Source organism: Peromyscus californicus, unplaced genomic scaffold (genome assembly GCF_007827085.1).
Source record: "Peromyscus californicus insignis strain IS unplaced genomic scaffold, ASM782708v3 Scaffold_24__1_contigs__length_46423439, whole genome shotgun sequence".
In the NCBI taxonomy this organism is placed as follows: domain Eukaryota; kingdom Metazoa; phylum Chordata; class Mammalia; order Rodentia; family Cricetidae; genus Peromyscus; species Peromyscus californicus.
In genome coordinates this window covers 16376076-16389355 of record NW_026294535.1, presented here as the reverse complement: position 1 = coordinate 16389355, position 13280 = coordinate 16376076, and the positions used below count along the sequence as shown (strand labels likewise).

At 37.4% G+C, this 13280-nt stretch overlaps 1 long non-coding RNA gene across 1 annotated transcript in view; it reads left to right on the top strand.

The window, feature by feature from the left end:
• The first annotated feature begins 674 nt into the window (after positions 1-674).
• LOC128119721 (uncharacterized) overlaps positions 675-13280 on the top strand; it is a 102617-nt gene continuing 90011 nt past the window's right edge. Inside the window, exon 1 of the long non-coding RNA XR_008221640.1 lies at positions 675-805. This is a non-coding gene — a long non-coding RNA (uncharacterized LOC128119721). The remainder of the gene's footprint in view (positions 806-13280) is intronic.

The following is a 13280-nucleotide window of genomic DNA, read 5'->3' as shown; positions in this document are numbered from 1 at the left end:
CTTTCTTCAATGATAAGTTAACCTTTGTTTACGGTAAGTTTTTACTTCATAAGTTTTTGATTTTTTTTTAGCATTTTGACTCGTTTCAAATAATGCTTAGTTTAAACCACAAGCACATTGCATAGCCTGAAAAAGTCTTTTCCTTTTCTTAAAAATATTTACAAACAATATAAATCAAATGAAGTACACTGTGTATCTGGACAGAAGTTAACCAGAATTTTAATCTTCTTTGAATTTCTTTGGGCTGAATTTAGAGAATTGGAATAACTACACTGAAATGCTTAGTCTGAAGAAGAAATGAAACATTTTTTATTTCACCTCAGGTAAGAAGCTATATGGAGATTCCAGATGAAAGTAGAAGAATTTTCAAACTCATTTCCCAAGATACCTGCTACAGAAGCATAATAAAAACGGCTTGTGTGCAATAGTATACACACACACACACACACACACACACACACACACACACACACACACACATATTACTTTATTTATCCAGGCATGGCACTAGTTTTGCCAATAGGCCAGGCCAGGTGAGTTCAGATGCTACGATTCCTGCATCTCAAATGCTGTTATGCTGTTTCCCTCTTTTCCTCCTCTCCTTGCAAAACTGACTTGCTACAACTGACTACAATTCCCATGATCCTTCTCGGATTTCATTCCACTCAGCTAGCTCTTATTTTTTTTTTCCTTACCTCCTTAGAATCTGACAGGCCAGAGAGAATTCTGATTTCAAAGGGATGCTTACATTCTGTACTGATGCGGTCTAGGAATGTAAATGTTCAGTGTCACACTGCTAAGAAAGGTAAGACAATTTATTACAGGTTTTTATAGTTCTTTTTTTTTAAGCTTTTGAAGAAATCGTGTCTTCTTTAAAACCAATGTCTTTGTCACTTATTTTTTGTTCCATCTCTGCAAATCAAAATGCAAAAACATTTTGGCAATAGTACTGTATGTGCATTTGAAATGTGACATTAATACGATTACAAAGAATTCTCAGAGAAATCTCCCTTAAGAGTATAATAGACTCAGAATACAACTTAGTAATTGGGACATAAGCTTTGCACAAATGAGTGACCTACCAGAAATAAAAACATTGAGTTGCTATTTTGCCTGATATATGTGTCATCATATTAGCAGAATGACAGATGTTTTTCAGTTGCATAGAGGCTTAATTGCTTCATAACTAACACTACCTAACCAGTATGAATTAATATTTCCTTCTCAAATCATTTTATGTTAGAAAGTACTTTTGCACACTTTGCCAATGGGATCTTAATACTTAAGATAAAAACATATTAAGAAAATCTCAATTAATTATAGCAAAATTCATTACTGTGCTAATAAATATCTTTAGAAACCTAAATCTTACTATTAGTGGATTAACCCTATTTCCCCATTAGTGTGGACTGTGCTTCTGTCTTAAACACATGCATTCAATGATTGTGCTTGCCTGTTTCTGCCTGGGATTGGCATAAAACTAGTATGGCAATATGCCATGTATGTGGTTTACACAGTTGAAAATTATTAAAGCAATTTTTATCAATTAACACAGTTCCTCTGAAAAGAATGAGATACATGCATCATTTTTTTTCAATACAACTTTGCATAATTGGAATAAAATGCAATTTGACCTATTAATCTAAAAATTAAATGCAAAATACTTAATATAATACAGAGAACAGCACTCTGAAATTGCATAACTATCCAGTGTGTGGTCATTTCCTTCTCTGCCCCTTCTCTCAAAGCACAGAAAAGAAATTCCATAAAATATAGTCCAGGAAGAGAGAATATTAAGAAACAATGAAAGCCACAAAGAAAGCCTGAGGTGGTCAAGGCTGCACCACCTCTCCAGGCAAGCAGAAAACTCCCATTTGTATTTAACTCTTTTTCAAGCCTCTACTCTGACTCTGACATTGTACACAGTAAGATCGAAATAAACTCCCCAGATTAATTGTAAATACTTTTTGAGCATTAGGCACCTTTTCCAACTTCTAATTGGAGAATCTTGACTTTATTAATTTTCATGCTCCTGGGAAGAGAGCAAAGTGGTACTTTTAATGGTCTGTTCTGATTTAACTTATGTGTGCTGTGTATAAAATTATGTCACTCTATTTAGAGTTTCAATACCACTTTTTTAACTGCTTAAAATTGTAGCAGTACTTACAATATCTGGTTCTAGCATCATACACTTCTCAGTACATTTTTGTATTCATCCTTATTTCTTTTAAATTACTAATGACAATGACAAATAATACCTAGTATTTTTAGTGCACAAGAATTAATATAATTAGAAGAACAGGTTGTCATAACCTACCTTAAGTGGAATTCCAATGTTTCCACAGGTAAAGTTGAGCCAAATCCAGGATTTTGTGTTCAGAACCTATTTTTTTTGTTTGTTTTTATTTAAGAGAACCTTTCTTTTTTTATTTTTTATTTTATAATTTGATTTAATTTTACATATCAGCCATAGATTCCCCTGTCCTCTCTCCTCCCACCCACCCCCATTCCCATCTCCTCCAGGTGGAGCTCCAGGAGTCCAATCAGTGAGAAAGAGGAGGGATTGTATGAGCAAGAATTGTTGAGACCAAGATTGGAAAAAGCACAGGGACAAATAGCCAAACTAGTGGAAACACATGAACTGTGAACCAATAGCTGAGGAGCCCCCAACTGGATCAGGTCCTCTGGATAAGTGAGACAGTTGATTAGCTTGAACTGTTTGAGAGGCATCCAGGCAGTGGGACTGGGACCTGTCCTTAGTGCATGAGCTGGCTGTTTGGAACCTGGGGCCTATGCAGGGACTCTTTGCTCAGCCTGGGAGGAGGGGACTGGACCTGCCTGGACTGAATCTACCAGGTTGAGCTGAATCCCCAGGGGAGTCCTTGCCCGGCAGAACCTATGTTTTTAGCCTTCCACTGTGTTTCAGTCTTTGCAATGTTGCAACACTTCTACATCTCCTCCACCTTCTCTAAATTTATTGAAGAAACGTATCCATGGTCTCAGCACTGACTTAGGTCTTCTCTTCTTTGTTCATAAGTTTGCACTCTTTTTTTCTCACTTAGACAAAGTTCTTTGCTGCTTAGCTAACTACCTTTCACTGTATGCCTTCTCATTTTCCCAGCTGCTTTATTCCAAACAATCTAAGTTGTTTAAATGTCCATTTTGCACAGCAGAGAGACACAAACTTGATTAACTGTCAATCAATACATTTCCTGAGAGCATGAATGGGAAAGACACAAGGAGTTAATTGCAAACCAAAGCGCGCTGTCCTCAGCATCTGATTCCTTGTTCTAAAGGACAGGTTTGCTGCCAGACCTGTTTCCTAAGCCAGATATTTCACCAACAACAGATTTTGTTTCCAAAAGATCATTGTTCAGTCTCTGACTACCTTTGGCCTACATCTGAATTCTTTAAGAGCTCCCAAATTCTCTTCTAACTTCCAAGTGCTGCTGCTGTATGTATGCAGGATGGAGATAGAGTCACAATCCACCTGCATGGCACCAGGACCTGTTCTAACTTGAAGCAAAGAAGCAGCTGTGTTGATGCTGCTCATGTGTCGGGACTGGACAGCTCCAGCCTACTCTCTCCTTCTCCGGGTGCTCTTGCATTTCTTCTCCTTCAAACAGAGCCCATCTTTGCTTTTGAATTTAATTCTGACTTGGCTGTGATAGTAAGTGAGAATCGTTCTTGAGGAAGTTATAGATACACTAACGGTCTAGTCAAAATTATCATCTGCTATTCTTCTACTTTCAACAAATTCCTAGCTTCAAGACACTGAACAAAACATTTTTTATTTTTATACTGTAGCTTGCTATTGACCAAATCCGGAGAACTGAAAATTGGTAGACTGAGCCAGGGATAAAAGATCTGTTCTGGGCCGGGCGGTGGTGGCGCACGCCTTTAATCCCAGCACTCGGGAGGCAGAGCCAGGCGGATCTCTGTGAGTTCGAGGCCAGCCTGGGCTACCAAGTGAGTCCCAGGAAAGGCGCAAAGCTACACAGAGAAACCCTGTCTCGAAAAACCAAAAAAAAAAAAAAAAAAAAAAAAAAAGATCTGTTCTGGCCCATAGGCTGGCTTGACTGGCAAATGGTCATTCTTTGTGTTAGGCAATAGCATGCATGTAATTAGTGGTGCCTCATTTTTGTCACCTTGTCACAAAATAGAGTCACCAAGGAAGAGGGATCTCAAGTGAGAAATTGGACATGTTTGTGGAACCTTCTACTGACCAACGATTGATGTGGGAAGCCATAGCACACTGAGGGAGATTCTAACCCTTTGGTGTATGAGAAAGCACAATGGTTAATCCTCCTTGGTTTCTGCCTCTGGATTGCTCCCTTGAGTTTCTACCTTGACTTGCTTGTTTCAATAATGAACCAAATCCTGCAGGTCAAATAAACTCTTTCCTCTTCAAGTTGGTTTTGGTCAGTGTTTTTATCACAGCAACAGAAAATAAATTAAGACACACCTCAAGGCTGCCTACTTCATTTGGTGCATAATTATACTTACAGAAATCATGACTTAGTATAATGATAGAATGTACTCTGAGGCCATATTGTTTAGGTGCTAGGCGCAGTGGTGATAATCACAAGCTGTCTGATGTTGGACAACTTACTCAGTGTCTTTCTACTTTGGTTTTTCCCAACTGTAAATTGAGGATAATAGTTTCACCTTTGTAGTTATTTTTATTAGAAGTGAATTCATATAATATGTGACCAAGTGTGGAACATTGCCAGTGTCCAATAATGTAGTTACCATTGTTTAGTTAATACTTATAGGTTGATTGAATTTAAAAAAAGTAATTCATTTGTCCTGGATGTGGAAAATAACTTAAATGTTAGGATCTGGTATTAGACATCTTTGCATAGTTCATACACTATACATGGTTGTATTGTATTACATGTATGCACAGGTTGGGTAAAAGTAGTAGCCATTTAGAGTGACTGATTGGAGTATATCTGATTTAAAGGTTGTAAGAACAGCAAAAGCACTGTAACTGTTATTTTGGTGGATTGTTTCTCCACGAATGCCAAAATCATACCCATGATGATGGTAGAGTTGACATCAAAATAGTTTGTGTATTAGGCATTAGCATAACCATGACAGAGAAATGTATGAACCAATGATATGACATTGAAATTGAAACTGGTCCACTTAGGCTTCATATAACAGGGATATTCTTTATATAAAGGATTTTCATTGAAAACATTAACAACTGGAGAAATGAGGAAAGCCAACACTACATAATGTGTGATGCACTGACATCCATTTAAGATGACTATGAACCCTTCATATCTTCCTAAATGTCCTAAAATTGTCATAAAACATACATTATTAAAAGGTATTTTGAGACAGGGTTTCATCCTGTCTTCTAGTCTGGCCTGAAACTCATTTTATAGCCCATTCTGTCATTAAACTCATGGCTGACACTGTCCTCAAATGACAACACTGAGACATAAGCCATGGTTCCAAGATCTCTATTATCTCTCTCTCTAAAAGACATGCAAATTAATACCAACGGTATTGTGAACTGAATTTCTGGGATCCTAACCCCACACACAGCGAATACCACTGAGGCCATTGGTATAAATCCAGTTTGACTAATTGATTTACAAATGCAGTAATTTTGTTGCAATCAGTTCTTGGGGAAGACAGAAATCTATCACCAACACAAGTCAAGATAGAATCCTCAAAGAAGCCAACACTATTAACACCTTGATCTCTGACACTGTGGGGAAGTATCTTCTGTAATTGAAGCCACACAGTTTGTGGCATTTTGTTTTATTAGGGCAGATCTGGCAAACTAACACCAATAGGTGAAATAGCCTGTTCTCATAATCCCTTCATTTCAATAAATTATAAGATCAAGTTAAAAACCAAAGGGCCATTTTTAATTTCCATGGTTTCCTTGGACAGCGCATATTTCTCCTTCATCAACAAGCTTTAGTGCTACCTTGACTTATTTCCCCAACAAATCACATCAACTCATCACTGTTATTTTAATCTACCACCATGTCTCTTTCATTCACTTCCAGCCCATCTCATACTACTCTGTGAAACTCTGCTATAGCCACAGAGACTTCTTCCTTCTTCACAAGGGCTTGTATTGTTTTCAATGTAGAAAATTTTCACTGTTTCACTGTTTCTTCTGCCTAATTACAGCTGCACATCATTCCACCCAGAACTCAGCTTCTCTCAGCCTTGTTAGCATCTTTAGACATTCTCAGCTAAGGTGTTCTTGAGGAAGCATTTTTAAATTTCTTAATCAGCTGGCTGTTTTATATTGGTTTATTTTTACATATTTATTATTATCTGAATGGCTATGAAGTCAGACCATGGTGATGGTGATAGGGTCTGTTTGATAAAGAATGTTAATTAGGATTTACACTGTTCTACAGTTAACTGTTGTTCTCAGAGTTGAAAACAAAAGCTGTTAAAAATATTTACTTTTTTTTCTTTTTCAGGATAGACATTAAAAAAAACCATCAAAGTTGATTCATAGGCAGCAAAATTGGCCATATTCTGTAGGTTACAACACACAAGTACTCCACATAGGGTGTGCAAAATGCCTTTGGAAGAGGAAATGACAGTCGTCCTCATCTTCCTCCAAACAGTGAAGGGTAGACACTGAGAATGCATTCAAGAACAGGAACTCACTATCCTGCTGACTTCTATGATTGCTCATACTACTGCATCATTCTGTCTATTGAAAGAGGGAGGAGAATAGAGAATGTTGGATCCACCTGTAGTCTGCTAACCAGCCAGGCAGGCATGTGGCTGTTTCCCATAGGTGGACATTCCATAAGGCCTTCAGTTGACTTGCTTACATACAAGGCGTGTGATACCAGTGGTGGGAGACTGTGGTAAGTAGCAATGGAGTGAGTGCTAAGGCAAAGAAAAGTATATAAGTACAGTTTTAATGTTTAAATTCTGGTGTTCCATAGTTAGAGCCCCAAAATGTCACATAAGATCCTCATAACAGCATCTCACAATAGAAAAGAATGCAGAAACCCGTGAGACAGACCATCACGGCTGCTTTGAAACGCTTGCCAAAAAGGAATCAACCAACACTATTTGGGAAAAGATATACCTGCCGATTTGCTTTTCAGAATAAGCTAATACCCGTGGGGGAGAAGGAGAGAGGGAAGATCATGGATCAGATATGAGACAGACATTTTAAAGTGAGAGAAAGTACCAGTCAACAACCAAAAATAAATTACCAAAGAATTATGGAATCTTTAAAAGAAATTCTTAAAAAACAAAACTGTGTTGGTACAGAGGAAAAGATCATCTTTTCACACCACAGATGGGAGACTCCTTGCAGTACTGGCTGTAGATTATTAGTTTAGGAATTCTTTTCTCAATAGTCTCTTATTGCTCAAGTGTCCCCAATGCTCAGAAGAGTGTATGCACTTGAGAGCAGGTGAATTGGAGTCTTTTCATACTTGGTGACAGTTGAGAACAACAAGAAAATAGAAGGGGAGGCCAGCTTTTATATTCTAGGCAGAGCTGGTCTGTAATCCAAATACTCTGTCATTAGATCAGCTCCAACTATAACCACAAATATCTGTCATTTCAATGTCTACAAAGAAGGATACTGAGAAGTTCCCTTGGGGCCTCCAAGACCCCCCAGTGTCTAAGAATCACCTAGATTTGGAATCAACAGCAAATTCTGCTGTTGATGACTAAATTTCATTTTGAAACTGAGCTGCAACAAAGAATAAATGGTACTGAAGACCACTGTGCTCAGGCAGTGTGAGGGACAGAAGCTTCTTCCACGTGGTTGGTGGTGGAACATTCTGAGCAGGAGCCAAACCAAGCTGCTGTGTGAAATCTGGACATCAAAATAGATAAGGAGGCACTCTACAGATGCTCTAGTTGTGGTACCTTGCTTACATACTAGACTGTCTTTAAGCTGCATGTCAAAGTCATTTTACCTGTGTATCAATGTGAGGGAGAGGGAGACACATAGAGATGTAGAATGTGGTAATAGAGACTCCTAAGGGAACACAATCAGAATCCTAACGGGTTCACTCATGGTGTAAATTTGCTCTTGGTCAGGCACTGCTTACCTCCATCAGCACAAGCCAACCAAGAGAATCTTTCACACTAGCCATTTATGAAAAATTTGTTTTCCTGATTCTCATCTTCCCCGACATTTATTCCTCCTAACTATTTTTTTAAGTCTATGACACCAAAAATAATGAGGGAAGGAAGACTCTATGAATGTAATTGATATGTTGCTCAATTCCTTTACAGTGCAGTACTCTGATTAAAAAAAAAAATATCTTGGTGTGTTAACCTGAACTACAAACTTTGATTTCTCAGGTTGACATTTATGGATTGTTCTTCCTCATTTTCAGTGACCTTTAACACTCTCTATTTTTTTTTTCAGGAATCCCTTTCATATATCACATAGAAATACAGACAAGTAAATAAGTCATTTTCATTTCTTTCCAGAGGAAATATGGTGACTATTTTAATGTGAAGTGAATGGCAAGAAAAACACTCAGCACCCACAAAAAAAAAAGCCAGTAGCAGCACACACTCCTGTTGTAACATTAGTGGTTTAGGATGTGGAGATAGGATAGCCAGGACTTGCTGGACTTCAGCCTCAAATGAGGTTCAGCAGAGGGCCTTATACCAAAGAAATGAATCCAAGAGTACCAGAGAAAGACACTCAGCATGATCCTTTAGTCCCCAAGTCTGCATATGGAACACACCTTCTTCATGTACACATGCATCTTCTCCATGTATAAATGCACAGCTTCTTCATGTACACATACATGTATTCTTCATATAAACAGACACATCTTCTTCATACACACACACACACACACACACACACACACACACACACACACACACATGTCCTTCATGTATGCACAATAGCAAAAGAACTAAGTAAATAAACCAATCAATAAAAAGTCATGATCAAAATAAAATTTACTGAAAGCAAGGACCTAAGCAGTGCTTGGCTTAGAGCTATTTTATTATATTTAATAAGCAGTCAAATGACTACAGGTTGAATAAATGAATGCATACAATTTATAGTAGAGAAAAAAATACTAGCCTCCTGTAGACATGTGCCACCCCCCACCTAGGCTAATATGTACACAGGCAAAACAAACAAATGCAGCAGCCTCTGCTCTAGATATTTGAATATCTGATACCCCTCCTCAGCCATTCTTAATGCCAAAATGAATGCAGGCATTTAATATCAGCACTGGCCAGTAAGTTGATGCACTCAAGCTGATGCACTCTGCTCAGAATTAGCCTCTTATTGCCCTTTGCAAAGCCTTATTACTCTGAGTGGCAATTTTGAATCTGGCGTCTACCTGTATCTTTGGTTTCTGTTCTAAGTCAGTTGGCCATTTTCACCACGCTACGGGTGGAGCATAAGCAGTATTTAACAAAGATGTTTTAACGCAGACTCCAAACATAAGGGCTAAGAGAAAGTCAGGCACTCATGAGGAAGGGCTTGGCACACCTGAGAACATGGGTGTAGGCCTTCAAGGAGGAATTACAGAAAGTAAGGCACATCCAAGTATGAGTCTGGGCTCCTGGAATGGGGGAACAGGTCATTGTCTTATTTTTCTTTGCTTGTTGTTTTACAATAGCCAATACAGGATTTTGGTGGGGCTTGAAATGATTATCTCTGAAAGGTTGCTAAGAAATACAAATGAGATCATTAGATGGTTTTGGAGGGCTACTGGGTAGGATTATACTTGAGAAGGGAAAAGTTTGGTTCACAGGAATGCAGGAAGATAGGCTATCTTTTCTGTAAGCACAAAACAAAACAAAACAAAACCAAAACAAAAAAAGCCTTGCTATAAATTCTCAGATTATGTCTGGGGAAAGGACTCAGGCACTTGCCTAAGTCATGAACATTCAGGTCTTAGGTCTACTTCATAGTGACATTAACAAGAACTGTCCATATATGAAAGGAATATGGACTCTCTGCCGGCAGCCTTTACAGCCAATGCCATTAATTGTGCCAGAATTCTTGCTTCTCTTCTGGCAAGAAACTCAGTCAGACTTTAGGGTGAGTGGCTCTTTTCCTTTCTTAATCTCCCATAATTTCTCTATTGTGCACACACATATGTTACAGCCCAGGTACGTAGGTAAGAGGACAAATATAGAAGTTGGTTTACTCCTGCATCATCCAGGTGGGGAAACCAACCAGATCATTTGTCTTAGCAACAAGGAGCCATCTTGATGGTCCTAAGTTTGATGCTGTTATACATCAGCCAATGAAAGTAGGCACTTGGTGATAAATTTTGGACGAGCAACATGACATAGAATAAAGACATGAATCTGGGGACCATCAGTATATTAGTCCTGTTTTAAAATAGAGAGGATTGGCTCACAATGGAATTGGTCATCAGTAAGAACAGGTTTAGGTACAGAGCTAAAGCAGACTTTGAATTTTCAAGGCCTGGGAAAAGTAAGAGTAAAGACAACTTCAAAGGGAAAGAGGAAGGAAAGGTCTGAGGCATGAGGTGGCTTGCTGAACTTGGTACCTTGAAGTTAAGAGCAAAAATTTAACACTTAGGGTTATTTTTGAGAGATATTTGCTGATTCCTGCAATCTTTCTTCTTTTCTGGTTCGTTTCCATACTGTTTGTTCTTCCATTGGGAAAAAAAAGAGACTAGTTGGGATAAGAGGCAGCTGGAAAAGGTAGTAGGGAGTGTATATGGTCAAATACAATAAAATTGAATAAAATTGTCATTATAAAATCTGACTTTATAATGAATGTTCATCAAAAAAGTCCTAGGATTATACACAAAGATGCAACTATTATATATGTAGGCATATATGTGTGTTAATGTATCAGACAGTGTTTTTTTTAATGGATTCATGTTGCATCTTTTGTTTGTTTGTTTTTGTTTTTGAGACAGGGTTGCTCCTTGTAACAGCCCTGGCTGTCCTGGAACTCACTCTGTAGTCCAGACTGGCCTTGAACTCACAGAGATCTGCCTATCTCTGCCTGCCAAGTGCTGGGATTAAAAGTGTGCACTACCATCATCGAGCTGTTATGTCTTTAATGATCAAAAAGTACTTTAAAAATAATAAGCCCTGTAAGAAATTTCTGCAACATCTTTACTCAAGATAAAAGTTTTTAAATAAAGCAGGAAGATTAAAAGAATGAAGATGTTTTGATTTCAATTTTTAGCAATCCATAACTACTATTAGAATAAAACATGGGGCTACAGAGATAGCTTAGTGGTTAAGAGCACTTGTTGTTTTTGAAGAGAACCTAGACTTAGTTGCCAACACCCACATAGTGCCTCCCACCATCTGCCACACTGGTTCCATGTGATTAAATGTCTTCTTCTGTTGCCTTGTGGACACAAGATACACATGATACACATACATATATACATTAAAAATAGGGAAATCTAAACAATAAAAAAATAACATGGTGGATTTTTAAAAATAATCACAATAAAAACATGGTGGTATATCTTGATATGAATATATATACATATTTATACACATATGCATACATATGTACACATAGATGTTTTGATTTTGTGCTGGTGTTTTAACTCCTTTTCTCGTGCTTTGATAAACTGCTATGACCAAGAGAAACTTATGGAAGAAAGAGTATATTTTGGGTCATGGCTCCAGAGGGATGAGTCCTTCAGGGTAGGGAGGCATAGCCACAGACAGCAGGCAAAGTGACAGAGGCAGGAAGCAGAGAGACTACATCTTAACCATAAGCAGAAGGCAGGTGGAGTAACCTCTAAAGGCAAGGCTACCAACTCTCAATTACCTATATCATAGGAAATTTCATGTATGAAAACATAGGTGAAAATGTCATCCCCATTTGCCATTTGTTCAAAGTCACCTATGTATCAGAAGCAGAGATAGTTTTTGTTTGTTTGTTTGTTTTTTGTTTTTTAAATAATGGATTGTTTATTTTGGAGCCAAAGGTAAGTGGCTTTGGTCATGAAATGCAGATTCAGTTTGTCCAAAAGAACATGTTCCCATGTGATCAACAGTTTGAAGTTTTTGTAGTAATAGAACAAAGTCACAAATCACTTTTCAGATACTTTGATAGAAAGATAGATTAAATTGGTTTCAGTCAATCTGTGAAATCAGTTGAAGGCCTCAGCTGCTCTGATGACATTCTTGGCCTTCGTTCCCTAAGACTTGACTTGATCTTCCTGAGGATGTTAAGGCATACATGCAGAGAGGTAAGTAATAAATGGCTATCTAGGGAGTCTAACAATAGCCCAAGATAATTCGATTCTGGAACTTTAACATTTCAGCTAATCAGTCATGCAGCCATGTAGAATGTGGGTTTTTCTGGGAATGTCAGTTCATATCTCCTTAACTCTCTAGCTTTCCATTTCCTCTTCAATTTTGGCCTTGATTTCTTAATACCTGTTGAGCTCTTTAGTATTTTTAGGGATGTGAGTTTAGTGATAATTTACTGTCTTCTCATTGAAATGGTGCTTTAGATTTACTGGAAATAGGTCAGTAATGACTCATTACCCAGCCTAAATAACTATGAATGTTTATGTATATGAGTGCCTTAATATTTTTCAAAAATAAAACCATAGATACTGTTAGTTAAATAAACAGGAATTCTTCCTTAGTAATGGATTGTTTTCTATTCCAGAGCACATATTCACTACTTGTTTATGTTTTGTTATTTTATATTTTTCACTAATTTTCATTAGCATTTGATGGGAAGAAGTGAGAAGACATCAGATACAATAAATGATGTCATAGAAACTAAAAAGCTTTGGAGAGTCTTCTGAAATTCAAGCCAGTATTTTAGACAGCTGAACTGTACGTTATATATTTCCTCTGGTCTTTTGTGACAGTTATTAGATTGGATTGTAAAAGAATTGAGATCATATTGAGAACACATAAAGACACACTTTCATAGAGAAATGCAAGGTCATAGCTACAAAGAATCCAGAGTCTCAACTATTATAATAGTCTACCTCTAAGTTCTTAAATGAAAATAGACTGTCCTTGCCCCATAAAATTTAAAATGCAATTTGAATCATAAAAAATTCTTATTTAAACTTTCAAGGAAGGAATGATTTCAAATTTTTATATATACTAAATTATAATTATAACTTTGTTAATACATACATGAGGCAGAGTCTAGAAGTTTGAGTTTCAAGTAAATCATGCTGTTCTATTAACAGCTGCATGGTCATGTTGATCATTAATCAAAGCATGATGGGTTTGTAAAGCTCCTTAATGATCAATTAAAACAAGAGTTCAGTCTTCATAATCTTCTGATATATGTGGTGTCC